General features: G+C 37.4%; 1 protein-coding gene and 1 pseudogene across 16 annotated transcripts in view; one reads left to right on the top strand and one right to left on the bottom strand.

Moving 5' to 3' along the window:
- The window catches only part of BBS9 (Bardet-Biedl syndrome 9), a 432524-nt gene that overhangs the window by 45042 nt on the left and 375342 nt on the right, over window positions 1-12140 (top strand). The gene's annotated exons all lie outside the window — the stretch shown is intronic.
- LOC140609456 (gamma-aminobutyric acid receptor-associated protein-like 2) lies at window positions 10674-11028 on the bottom strand (annotated as a pseudogene).

Below are 12140 nucleotides of genomic sequence, written 5' to 3'. Positions count from 1 at the left end.
AATGAATTTGTGGTTTATGGGAAAAACGTTCTTTAATACTTCAGTAGAGATTATCAGCGCCATCTGGTTCTTCAGTTTTTAGCTTTCTCTGACATTTCTTGCTTTTTTTTTTTTTACAATAATTCTTGCTTCCTTCATTCTTTCCTTTCTTTATTTCTTTTATCCCCCCCCTCTCTATTTTTCTATAATTTTACTGATGGTAATAGCAACTAACATGAGATTTATCCTTTTAACAGATTTTTAAAAAACAGATTTTATTTGTTTATTCATGAGACACAGAGAGAGGCAGAAACACAGGCAGAGGGAGAAACAGGCTCCCCAGGAGGAGGCTGATGTGGGGCTTGATCCTGGATTCCAGGATCACACCCCGAGCCAAAGGCAGATGCTCAATGGCTGAGCCACCCAGGCATCCCCTTAAAACAGGTTTTTAAGTTGGGGTACAGTTGACATACAACATTATGCTAGTTTCATGTGTGTAACATAAAGATTTGATATTTGAATCTCTTAACATATTTTATTTTATTTAAAAAGATTTTTATTATTTATTCATGAGAGAAACAGAAAGAGAGGCAGAGACATAGGCAGAGGGAGAAGCAGGCTCCACGCAGGGAGCCCGATGTGGGACTCCAGGATCATGCCCTGAACCGAAGGCAGGCGCTAAACCGCTAAGCCACCCAGGCATCCCTCTTAACAGATTTTATTTTATTTATTTATTTATTTTCTTAACAGATTTTAAAGTGTACAATATAATATCATTATCTATAGGCTGATTTTAGTTTTAAAAGTAGTCATCTTGATTATAAATTTTTGCTTTTCATGAGGATATTTATATTTTGAGCTTACCAGGTTAACAGACAACTCAAGACTTAAAGAAATGTTACCTTCAAAAACCAATACCTCTCAATTTCTATATGTGCCACAATTTTGCTTTTCTATTAGGTGTGTGGCTCTTTTCTTTCTAACTTTGCCTTTAGTGCAATTGAGGGTTTTTTTTTTTAAAAGACTTAATTAATTAATTTTAGATAGAGCATGCGAGTTTATGCACACTTATGAACAGGGGGAGGGGCAGAGGGAGAAGGAGAGACTCTCAAGGAGACTCCATGCTGAATGAGGAGCCCCTTATGGGGCTTGATCTCATGAGCTGGAGACCATGATCTGAGCCAAAATCAAGAGTTGGACACTTAACCAACTTAGCCACTCAGGCACCCCTTAAAGATACTATTTTTAGGTAATCTCTATACCCAATATGGGGCTCAAATTCACAACCCTGAGATCAGGAGTTACAGATCTACCAACTGAGCCAGCCAGGTGACACAACTGAGGGTTCTTTTGACTGCAGTTGATAGTATGCTCATGCAAGGATAAGACATTTACTATTACCATTTGGGTCTCCAATGTAATCAGATCTCATTTCTCTTTTTTCTTTGCTTCCATTTACTTGGACAGGCTATTTCCTCTTGTTTATAAGACAGCTATAGCAATTCTTAATTTTCTTAGTTTCTAGTCCCTGTGAAAAATGTCCCCCTTCTTTCCAGAAGGCTCAGCAAAGGTCTCTTTCCAACTCAGTGGCTCTGATTGGGCTATTGCTACACTTGATCTTAGCCAAAAGGCTGAGAAGCAATGATTGGGCCATCTCTGAACCAATTGTCACTAAAGGAATGCAGTTAAACTTGGGTCTGATTTAACTGTGGGATAGGGGGGCCAGTTCTCCTATTAACTACTAAGATTTTTAAAAAGATTTTTTATTTATTTATGAATGACACAGAGAGAGAGAGAGAGAGAACGGCAGAGACACAGGCAGAGGGAGAAGCAGGCTCCATGCAGGCCCCCCCCCCCCCCCCCGACGTGGGACTCGATCCTGGGTCTCCAGGACCACACCCTGTGCGGAAGGTGGCGCTAAACTGCTAGGCCACCAGGGCTGCCCAACTACTAAGATTAAGAGTAGAAAGAGGTGGACCTTTGGGGGGATGTAGGTAAATAAACTGTGATGAGTTTGAGGATTTTGGAGTTTTTCAAAGAAAATGGCATGACTATGAGATGTCAGTAGCCCACAGTGAGCTTTATTTGGGTGGTGGTTTGACAGGATTACATTTGAGGGGAAGTCCCTCACTGCAGGAGATTTTCCAGAGACCATGGCAGTAATCTAGACCACCATCTAGAAGGAGAAGTGGGCAAGGAAACTTCCGGGGGAGAGGAAAATCTGAGTGGGGCATATATCTGTAGGTGATAATTGCTTAGATGCAAGATGATGAGTCCTGGTCAAGAAGCTTTGGAGGGCAACAAATGACTTCTGTAGCTCCAGGATTTGTCTTATCTATGGCTAGTAGATATTGGGTGCCTTTTTGCAGAGTATGCAAAGCAGGCACAGTATAAATGGCTGATAATATGCCAATTTGGGCTATAATTAAAGCAACCAAAAATTTTGAGTTTGGCATCTGTGGGCTTTGAGTTCTCATTCATGGTCAGCCTGCTGTGAAGAACTAAACTACTTGGGGCCAATATATAGAGGCCACCTTAACCCATGTATATAACATTAATAGAAGAGGGTAAAATAAGTGCTGGGCAGCCAAAACTGTAATAAATGTCTATCTTTTGACTTTACTTTCTCTCCTAGAACCTTCCTGGTGTGCTGCTTTACAACTACCAGGAGAGGCAAGCAGTAGTGATTTGAGTGTGCCATGAGGTGTTTATGTGGACTGGAGGAGACAGGGGATAAGCAATTGTTGACTGTGCTCTGCTCTGGCTCATTCTTGCTACATTGTGGAGTGCGAGGAATGGTTGCTTCAAATGTTTATTCATATTTAGAGATCTGTTGTAATTCAGTATAATCAAATGATTTGCATGGCCATTTGTCATGTTTTTAGTTCTGGGTTTAGTCCATGTTAAATTTGGCAGCATGTTCCAAGTTCTTTATAGATAAATTGAAACTTGAAATGATGTAGGGCATTTTTTTTTTTTTAAAGATTTCTTTTTCAGAAATGTATTTTCGGAGGTGGAGAGAGAGACAGAGACACGGAAAGGGGGAAGGGCAGGGGGAGAAGGAGAAGCAGACTCCTCAGTGAGCAGGGAGCCTGATGTGAGGCTCCATTCCAGGAACCCAGGATCATGACCTGAGCCTAAGGTGGATGCTTAACTGACTGAGCCACCCAGGTGCCCTGATGTAGGACATGATTTTACCTCATCTTCCCCACACCAAAATGTGTATACTTTAGTTATAAAAGTAATCATGTTCACAAAGGAATATTTTAAACATATGGATATATGGAAAAGAGGAAATAAATGATTTAGCACCATCTCCCAAATATAACCACCAATAACATATCAGTGTGCAAAAAATAAGACTATAACCTAGAATATTCCAATCTGAGTTAACCCAGAGTAATTTTATATTTCTGAATTTAGCTATCTCACCATTAAAATGGCATATTGAAAAAGTATGTTTATCATGTGAAATCTGGTGGTATATAATATGTGATATATACAAATAATGGCAAGAAATATGTTAAATAGATATATTTCTTAGCAAAGGTTTTACTTATATGAATGTATCTTGAAGTCATTTGAAGAATTTATTAAATATTTGTCTTCAGCTTGCATCAATTGAAAACATAGATTTACTAGCAAACAGAAAAAAACCCATTTACTTGGGTTTGTCTATAAATAGAAAAAATAGCATGTTATCTGATATTCCTAAATATTTGGTGATGGACATATTTACCTGTCAATTTTTATACTCCAAATCACACTGGCATTTCCTTTAAAATGGTAAAAAAATTTCATATGGTAAATTTTTTAAAAAGATTTTATTTATTTATTTATTCACGAGAGACACACAGAGAAAGGCAGAGACATAGGTAGAGGGCAAAGCAGGCTCTGCAGGGAGCCCGATATGGGACTTGATCCCAGGACTCTGGGATCACGCCCCGAGCCGAAGGCATACGCTCAACCACTGAGCCACCCAGGCGTCCCTCATACGGTAAATTTAAACCTATGGATATTTTATATTCTGGGAAAGCCATCTTGAGCTACATATACTTTATGTCAAAGAAGAGCTCAGGAGTCTGATAACAGTGTCTGCAGGTGGATGGGGTCCCTGTATCAGTTCTTCAGGACTGATGGGGAGTACTCTGTATCAGTACTCTGGGACTGATAGGGAGCATGTACAATAGCACTTCTGACATTCATCTGTGCCTTCTGTTTGTTTTGATACTTTGCCTTTTCAGGTTCCCTTTTCAGTCTATATACTTGGACCATCATTTATAAATGAGTTTTATTCAATGAAATTTGAGATTTCCTTTCGTGAAGCAGTCTCTGAGAGTCATTTTGGATCTGTTCCTTTTACATCCTGTTCATGTTGTGCGGACAGTGATTCAAGACACTTAACAAAACCACAGAAGACAGGACTGAGGCCAGATAGTCCAGTAAGGCTGCCACAGCCACAGATATCTTCTCTGCTTCCCCTCCTATCCCTACCACCCCACACCAGAGACAAGAGATGGTCTATACCTTGTTATTTTGGAAGGTAGAGAGGATGTTTCAGTGTTCATATTGTGTGGATCATCCACTGATTATTTGATATTTGATAGATGATACTACAACTGTATGTCACTTGATAACAAATTGTTTCTCAATTATTATGATGTCATATTTCATACATATGTATATATTATTAGGGCTTTGGTTCTCATTTTGTTTTAGTTTTGCACGTATCAGCCTATCATGGGTGCTTTTATTTATTTATTTATTTATTCATTTATTTATTATTTATTATTTTTTATTTTTATTTTTTATTTTTTATTTTTTTTATTTTTTATTTTTTAAATATTTTTTTTCTTTATTTATTTATGATAGTCACAGAGAAAGAGAGAGAGAGAGAGAGAGAGAGAGAGGCAGAGACACAGGCAGAGGGAGAAGCAGGCTCCCTGCACCGGGAGCCCGACGTGGGATTTGATCCCGGGTCTCCAGGATCACGCCCTGGGCCAAAGGCAGGCGCCAAACCGCTGTGCCACCCAGGGATCCCTCATGGGTGCTTTTATTGTTTAATTCATATTCTTATTAAACTGCTCAGTAGTGTGAAATGTTTTCAGAGGGCTTTCTTTTGACTCTTGGTTTTGTTTTGTTTGTTTGTTTTTTTTTTTTTTTTAAGATTTTATTTATTTATTCATGATAGTCACACAGAGAGAGAGAGAGAGAGGCAGAGACACAGGCAGAGGGAAAAGCAGGCTCCATGCAGGGAGCCCGATGTGGGACTCGATCCCGGGTCTCCAGGATCGCGCCCTGGGCCAAAGGCAGGCGCCAAACCGCTGCGCCACCCAGGGATCCCTGTTTTGTTTTTTAAATATTTTATTTATTCATGAGAGACACAGGGAGAGAGAGGCAGAGGGAGAAGCAGGCTGCATGTAGGGAGCCTGATGTGGGGCTCAATCCTGGGACTCCAGGATCATGCCCTGGGCCAAAGGCAGGCTCTAAACCACTGAGCCACCCCGGGATCCCCCTAGGTTTTATTTTCTCCCCATTTGTCTTTTGTATGTTATCTCTCTCTCTCTTTCCTCCTGCTTTTTTCTATAGTGTGTTTGTGGATTTGCTAGGCCAACCTCTTTTTATCTTGCTCAAGCCTAGCTTGGCCAACTCTATCTGGGTCAGTTTGCTTTTTTATGGGGCTGGTGAGTTTTCCTTGCCTTTGCTCTTCACCAATCAGAGATAAGTTTGTTTTCCTTTTTCACATCCAGTTTGGAGGGCTGTATATTGCTCAGTGTCTCTGTCTCTTGACTGTGGTGTGGAGTGGTAGGGATGGGAGAGGAGGTAGAGAAGGTATCTGTGGCTGTGGTGCTTTACTGGATCATCTGACCTTAGCTTTGTCTTCTTTGGTTTTGTTAAGTGTCATGAATCACTGTTCAGTTGACCTGGATGGTCTGTAACTTGTTATTTTGGAAGGTAGGGAGGCTGTTTCAGACTTTAGATCTTCCCTCACCAGGTTTCCTTAGAGTCGGTTCCATTTGTTCCTTTTTCTGTTGGACTGTCTTACCAGGCTCCATTTCCATTCCCCACTTTTCTTCCTCTCCCTTACCCTTTTTCTTTGAACTTCTTGTGGGTGTGTATGAGGCTTTACATGGTAGTTCCTTCTCTAGCCTGTCTTCCACTTCTCATATTCCTCATCATTGCGGGAGATCTTTAGCCTGGCTGCTGTTCTTATGGTCTATGGCTTTTCCTGCTGCCTTTTTGCAGAAAAACACTAACATGGAAAATTTGTTTTTCTTGTCTGGTAGAGAGGGAATGTAGTGAAGGTAGAACTTTTGTTATTCGGGGGCATTTCTATTTCTCCAGGCTGTCTATATCCCCTCTAGATCTGTCTTTCTCTAAATTTGAGATCTTTCATAAGGTTTTCAGAATTTTGTTTATTCACTGCCTCCTCCTTGAGTGGAGTTTAGTTAGCACTTTCACAAAATGCATTAAAACTAGCCCTGAAGATTCTTGGAAACCTCTACTTTTCTTGAAGGTCCTCATTTTTCAAGATTATGGCAAGAAGTTGTGTCCTTTCCTTTGTTTTGCTGCTGCTGGTATATACTTATTATGCTCTATCATTTGCTTATTTATTCGTTTAATCCACAATGTTACAATTTTGAAAGGGTTTTTGGAAAATAGTGCTTAGACTGACAGATTTGAAAAATGGATGTTCATCATAAAAATTCTTGGGTATTCAGCAGTTCAGTTGTTTGGATGATTCTGGTAAATACCTGGGTAATTAATCTGTTATTTTATTTATTTAACTAGAAGTTTTTTGAATATACTGCAAGTGAGCAGCGGGCAGGACAGCAAAGGAGAGGCTGTCTGGCATCTTTTATTTTTATTATATGAGCTACTTATTTAGTACAGATTATTCTTTCTACTTGATGCAAATGTCTTTTTACCATATTATTCTAGGGTTGTACAATGTGTGTGTGTGCGTGTGTGTGTATTTTAATGTGGTCAGATTGTTCTTTTATAATTTATTAAGGTTCCTTTAAGCTTAAAAAGTTCTCTCCCTTGCAGAGTTTTAATGTTTTTGTCTTTTGTGTTTTGATCTTCTTCTTCTTTTTTTTAAAATATTTTATTTATTCATTTATGAGAGACACGGAGAAAGAGAGGGGCAGAGACACAGGCGGAGAGAAAAGCAGGATTCCCACAGCGAGCCTGATGTGGAACTTGATCCCGGGACTCCAGGATCACGCCCTGGGCTGAATGAAGGCAGATGCTTAACTGCTGAGCCACCCAGGCGTCCCTGTGGTTTGATCTTCTAGCAGGAGTTTTTATATTTATTTCTAGAGAGAACTATGTGGAGAGTATTCTAATATTTATTATCTCCTATATATTGTGCTACTGGATTTAACCCTGTAAGATAGGTAGTGTAACTGTAATTTCCCAGATTGGGAAATAGAAGCTCAAAGAAGATAAGGATCTTGCTGTAGATCATACCTAGGCATAGAGAAGCTTTGAATCCAGAGTTGTCTGATTCCAAAGCCCATGTTCCTTAAAATACATTACCATTTATTTGATTGCATTGCTAGTTAAAGAGAGGGTCTATATGAACTCTTTGAGAAAAAGGAGAGGGAGGTCTTTTTGTAAGCTTAGTGAGGGCAGAGACTGTATCTTCTGTTCACCACATATCTAATGTCTTGCACAGTCCTTGGCACATAGTATTTGTTGAATGAATGAACCAAAATTGCTATGTGGTTGTGGTGTTTCAGGCTTTCAAGATTATTTTTCTGAAACAAATATTATCCCAGTGCACTGATTCTAGCCAACCTCTGAGTTTTGTTTGCTTCCTTAACAAATGTGTGTTGATCGATTACTATAGTGCATGGGTTATTAGGTATCATAGTGGTAAAAATGGAGGTGATTACTTGGGCCTCCAGGTCAACCTTTACTCAAATTATGCCCCCATATGCCAGTGAGGCAGTATTTATGCGAGTCAAGCTTACCAGTAGAAATAATGAGCTTTTTCATTGGTTTAGAGTTTTGTTTCTATACATTATTCATCCTTTTGTTATCAATAGTTTTTTTGCATAAAATGTGATACTCAGAATTATTGAGTACTTGTGATAATATTCGCATATCAGAAAGGTTTTAGTTTTCCAAAATTATTTGAATTCTTTGATGTTTAGTATAAAAGACATTTCTTCTTCTCATTAACCCTTTTATCTCTCTTCTCTCTGTGCTTGTGAGAGCTCATTTTCCTTGAACTCTTCTAGTTCTTTTATTTTACTTTGATTTTTTTCACCAAATGAAACATCAGACAAGTAGAGTTTCTTTCAAGGGAAAATTTAAAGTTAGAATGTAGGCATGATATGGGCATGGTATGGATTATAAAGGTCTGACAGCACAGTAGTCCCACATTTGTGACTGAAGTGGAAAGAAAAGGCTGTATATAAAAGGTTCAGTATGTTTGGAACATAATTGTCAGTAAAGGAGGTGAACAGATTTTACTAATAATATATATGAGGATGGTAGAATATTTTTTAAATCATAAAATGACTTCTATAAGCTTGTATGGGATTATATTGTCACATAAATAAAAATTCATGCATACGTTGGAATAAAAAGCCCGCCAAAGAAAACCGTGAACTGAGGAATAAGTAAGTCACCTTTTGCCTCATCTTAAGGCAACCCTAGATAATCAGATCCTCAGCCTTCAAATAATTTCTAATTGTCTAAACTGAAGCTCTTTTTCTTGTCTGCCAAGGAAATGTGTTAGTGGCCACATGTGGTTGCTGGGAGGCTGTGCTTCCCAAAGCCGTCTGGATTCTTTGATAGTCATCCAGAGAGTGAACTGATATGCTCAGCTGGGGTGAATGAACAGCCAGAACACAGTCTTGCTTTTTTTGTATGGGGATATTAGTGCAAATAAAAGATTAATGCTATTTTCTTTATAGGGAATCAACAGATAATGTTTTGATAACCCTTGTCTCACCAGTGAACCATATGGCCTTTATTTCTAACAGATAGGGTTGAAATGTTAGAGAATAATGTTAGAAAAGGATCCCTATGGTGTGCTGGCTCCTGTTCCTTGCCTTGGCATTAAAGTGTAGGTGTTTTATAATATTGGAGAACTTCCCTCATTTGTTTTTAAGATCCTTTATGGATCCATAGTGAGAAGTCGGAAGATCAAGGGGAGAATAGGATTGATTCTCATCCTGTGCTGGGTTTTCTCATATATATGGTATTCATTTATAAAATCTCTGGTCCAAGACCCATAAAACAATGTTACTTTCAAACAGCGTCTTCCTGTATATTATATTGTATAAAACCTTTAGTTCCTGGGGGAAGGTTATAAAGAGTGTTCCCTGTAGTTTGCAAATTCATTTTTTACGTGATCATTTAAAGTTGTTACTTTTCCTTAAAGGTGAATTCTTATTCCTTCTCTCTCTATATATACTGTAGAAATTTGTTGGTTAAATGCCTTCTTGCCTACTGTAGCGAAGAGTGGAAAGGCTAAAAAGAATATTTTAAGTTTCTTGGTGTTGTTTGAAAAAAAAAAATTTCTTTCATGGTGGCTGAATGCCAAGGCTGGAAAAGTGTTATGGAAATGTCTGTGGTCAGGACTGCCTTTGACGAGAGAAAGGTTAAATATGGTAGTTTTGATAGGATTTGACAGCCATTTTTGATCTATATATATGTTTCATCATGGTTCTTTTCTGAAGAGTGGAATAACTAAGCTATTAAATATTTTACTCAATTGAGAAGGAAAATGATTACCATAAAACTACTTTATTTAAATGATACTATGATATAAAATGTTCTAACAGTTTAAAATATTCATCTACAAAACATATTGCCATGGGAAATGAACAATCCTCCCTATCCCCCAGTCTTTCTTGAATTAAGTTGATTTAGTAACCCTTTTCCAATCTACATGGAAAATCTCACTTGCAGATTTAAATTCTAAAACACAGGGTAGAGAGATATATGTTAATACTTAATATGGAAAGCAAATGTTTGTTGACTACTACCAGGTTAATGTTATTTTAAAAGTACATTAGTAGTACTCTGTGTAGAGTATCTACTATCTATCTATCTCCACACGCATAAAAGTACATATATATATATATATATACACACACACACACACACACCCACATATACAATAACATACACAATAAACTCTAAGTAGATTATCTTTTTTTTGCCTTTATAAGAGGAATTCTTATTGTTAATTATTTACCTTAATAGTTTCAGAAAGAGAAGCAGATTAGCTCAGTCCAACATGATTGACACTTGGCAAAATCTAATGAAGCAAGTGTTCTGATGGCTAAGGATTTCATTTGGGCGCTTTTAATACTTAGCCATCTTTAACACTTCAAACATAACCTAGAAGAAATGCATTATCTCCCTCTCTTTCACTTTAATACTCCACCTACCCCACTTTAATATGGAAAGGTCTTCATTAAATATGATCCTCAGAGGAACAAGTTCCTTCGGAAGTACAGCCATGAGGACAGTGCACAAAACGGAAAACTCAAAATAAAACTCTGTCTGTTAATTTACTAATCTAAGGAAACAAATCTTCCACTGTATTAAGAAATAAATCCAGTTACAAATGCACTAATAGGTCTATGTGAAGAGCCTGGTAACTGAAAATGGCTTGCTGATTACAAGATACACAAGCAGAAATGGTGTACCTAGCCCAGCATTGGCTCTCAGAAACCAAAAGTGTTCTCTCCATTGTAGGCCACATACAAGAATCTATTTTCATCTTTTCCTTCGTGTAAAGCTGTCCCATAGTTAGGCTGGACTGTGGGACTGTCTTATCCACAAAACAGGAAGATTGCCTTTTCAGAAGAAAGCTGGATCCTTTCCCTAATGATCCATGTAAACTGAACCACAGGGTTATCAGATGGAACCAGATACTTCCATTTGTCAGTGTCAATAATCTGAGAGCCTAAGACTTTTTCCACAATCACTGGAACCCAGTTGGGATATTTTTGCTGGGATCTTCACAGATTCCATGCATCTGTGTTCCAGCAAGTGGTCCTCCTTGAACATCCACTCCATGGTGGCCACGGCAGGGAAAGGATGCAGCCAGTTTTTGGAGCTCAGCACACCAACCACAATGACCTAGATTATCTTTTTGTTGTACTTTTAGGTGGTTTCCAGTTTTTTTTTTTTTCTAATGTGAATAAACCTTCTGTGAACATTCTTATGTAATTCTTTATGTGGACAGTAAATATTAAAATTTATACATATGTTGGATGGTTTAAAAAATTGCTGAAGTTTTTTTTTGCATTTTTTCACTATTATGAAATTTTAAGATAAGAATATCAAGAATAGAATTCTAGTATTAGTAGGTATGCTTTATGTAGAAGAATTTACCTCTTAAACTTCTAAAGATATAAAATTTGCACCATCAGTTTTTCATATAGTATATAACTTAAGTCATTTCTGGCTAATTTAGAATATCAGAAATGATTAAACTTGGTATATCATATTAACTTGAATTGTATTTCTGCTTAAGCTAAAAGTAAGCAGGGTTTTAATACCACATTTCCTTACATTAAAATTTATGAATAAATTTCTAGATCTTTGCTAAAATAAGACAGTATTATTTAATATGGAAACAATAACTGAGAAGTATTCCTAAATCTAATTTTGAAATTTATATTCATGATTTTAGGGGACTGTGAACATAATGTATGAGTGGAAAATTAAGATTTCATATGGGTTTTTGCAGATGGTTGATTAAGTCCTATACAGTTCATTGTCTTAAAGATGAAATTTGTACAAGGTTTTGGAAGCAGGAGTTATATATTAAAAGTTCTTGTTTCTAAGGTAGTATAAAATGATTTTAACAATCTATCATCTCTCATTTACCAAAGGAAATATGTAAAAAGAAAAGGAAAATGTTCACTGAGAACAAAACATTGAGATGATGAAAAGCTACAAGAAAAGAAAAAAGACTTTAGAAAGACTACTAAAATGAAACTAGCTTTTTTCCTCAACAATCTGTCTGAATTCATTTTGCTTTCATTATATATCTAGCCTGGAGGCAAACTATGTTGAGTATTACAACAAAGAGGGTGTTATAAGGAGGGCTTTTAAAAAAATAATAAAGTATAACATATGTGTAAACCATGCAACTTTGTAACAGGAAACTTTATAATAAGGGA

This window comes from Canis lupus, chromosome 18 (assembly GCF_048164855.1).
Source record: "Canis lupus baileyi chromosome 18, mCanLup2.hap1, whole genome shotgun sequence".
NCBI classification, from domain to species: Eukaryota; Metazoa; Chordata; class Mammalia; order Carnivora; family Canidae; genus Canis; species Canis lupus.
Note: the sequence above shows the minus strand (reverse complement) of the source record. Positions and strands in the feature narration are given on the sequence as shown.